This window comes from Penaeus vannamei, chromosome 43, assembly GCF_042767895.1.
Source record: "Penaeus vannamei isolate JL-2024 chromosome 43, ASM4276789v1, whole genome shotgun sequence".
Classification (NCBI taxonomy): domain Eukaryota; kingdom Metazoa; phylum Arthropoda; class Malacostraca; order Decapoda; family Penaeidae; genus Penaeus; species Penaeus vannamei.
This window is the reverse complement of record NC_091591.1, coordinates 23,655,936-23,658,435: the sequence shown is the minus strand read 5'-3', so window position 1 is coordinate 23,658,435 and position 2,500 is coordinate 23,655,936.

Below are 2,500 nucleotides of genomic sequence, written 5' to 3'. Positions count from 1 at the left end.
ATCGTTATCATTTCATTATCAGTATCATATTTTTTGTTATTATTTTTATCATGAGGGTAATTATGGCGATAATGACAATAATGATAATAATGATGATAATAATGACAATAATGATGATAATTATAATCATAGAGCCCATCTATAATGAAAAAAGGCTAAAAGTTAAAAAATCTCAAAAGTCGAAAAAACGGCGCAATCTAGGGAAATACAGCCTATATAATAATGATAATTAATAAAAACTGGCCCTATCTGATATCTCTTCCAACATCCCCTTGAATCTCTTTTTTGTCTAGTGTGTCACAGTTCATCCACTTCCCCTGAAAAAGACAGCGAGGTGATACATATTCTTAAGCCTTTTTCGACAAATGTATTTATGATACTGAGGGACCGATCCCCCTCCTCTTAACATTATAATCTCTCATGATAATTGTGAAATGGGTTATTGATTAATTACTCGATAATCAAAGACGAAAAGGGGGAATCACCACGTTTCAGTTTTAATAGATTATTCCTCTTCATGCATTCCTCCAGAGATCGACTTGAAATGTCACGGGTTAATGGACATTTCCTCTCGTGTTTCTCCTGTTTCACTTTCACTTTCACTATGAAATGTCACGGGATAATGGACATTTCCTCTCGTGTTTCTCCTGTTTCACTTTCACTTTCACTATGAAATGTCACGGGATAATGGACATTTCCTCTCGTGTTTCTCCTGTTTCACTTTCACTTTCACTATGAAATGTCACGGGATAATGGACATTTCCTCTCGTGTTTCTCCTGTTTCACTTTCACTTTCACTATGAAATGTCACGGGATAATGGACATTTCCTCTCGTGTTTCTCCTGTTTCACTTTCACTTTCACTATGAAATGTCACGGGATAATGGACATTTCATCTCGTGTTTCTCCTGTTTCACTTTCACTTTCACTATGAAATGTCACGGGATAATGGACATTTCATCTCGTGTTTCTCCTGTTTCATTTCGCTATGAAAGGCGTTTTGGTCCAGGTTAGGTTAGGTCACGTTCCGGCCTCACCCGTTCCTGACCAGGATTCTTCAATTTTTCTTAATCCTGCAAGTTTCATCTAGTTTGTTGTGTAAGGATTGCCAACCATCTCCCCTCTCCTCCTCCTCCCCTCCTTCTCCCCTCCCCACCAACCTCCCCTCTCCCCCTCCTCCCCTCCTTCTCCCCTCCCCACCAACCTCCCCTCTCCCCCTCCTCCCCTCCCCTCCTTCTCCCCTTCCTCCCCTCCCCGCCAACCTCCCCTCTCCCCCTCCTCCCCTCCTTCTCCCCTCCCCACCAACCTCCCCTCTCCCCCTCCTCCCCTCCCCACCAACCTCCCCTCTCCCCCTCCTCCCCTCTTTCTCACCTCCCCACCAACCTCCCCTCTCCCCCTCCTCCCCCCCTCTCTCCTCCCCACCAAACTCCCCTCTCCCCTCCTCCCCTCCCCACCAACCTCCCCTCTCCCCCTCCTCCCCTCTCCCCCTCCTCCCCTCCCCACCAAACCTCCCCTCTCCCCCTCCTCCCCTCCCCACCAACCTCCCCCCTCCCCCTCCTCCCCTCGCCACCACCCTCCCCTCACCCCCTCCTCCCCTCCCCACCAAACCTCCCCTCTCCCCCTCCTCCCCTCCCCACCAACCTCCCCTCTCCCCCTCCTCCCCTCTCCCCACCAACAATCACGCCCACCTCCTCCTCTCCCGTCTCTTCCTTTCTCCCTTCTTTTCCTTTCCCCTCCTTTCTCCCCCCTCTCCCTCCTCCCCTCAAGGACTGCGGCTTTGTTGACCTTCCTTTCACTAAAGGTCATTGCAGACACGCCACTGTTTCGCTCAATGAACATTATAAAAACGTTATAAAACATTATAAACGCTTTGAACATTATAAAAACTTTATAAAACATTATAAACGCTTTGAACATTATAAAAACGTTATAAAACATTATAAACGCTTTGAACATTATAAAAACTTTATAAAACATTATAAACGCTTTGAACATTATAAAATATAAAACATTATAAACGCTTTGAACATTATAAAAACTTTATAAAACATTATAAACGCTTTGAACATTATAAAAACTTTATAAAACATTATAAACGCTTTGAACATTATAAAAACTTTATAAAACATTATAAACGCTTTGAACATTATAAGAACTTTATAAAACATTATAAACGCTTTGAACATTATAAAAACTTTATAAAACATTATAAACGCTTTGAACATTATAAGAACTTTATAAAACATTATAAACGCTTTGAACATTATAAAAACTTTATAAAACATTATAAACGCTTTGAACATTATAAAAAACCCACAGTGTTTATAAACGAATGTACCTTAATTGCCTCCCACTGTGCGAATTATGCTTTGAATTTTATTTTGACATTTTAACCGATCATTCGAAGAAAAACGGAAATGTTTCGAGCTTTAGCGAACACTTTTGAACAGTATAACAGTCTAAATTCAAAATCTCTTTATTTCTCAAAAGCTAAATTACAG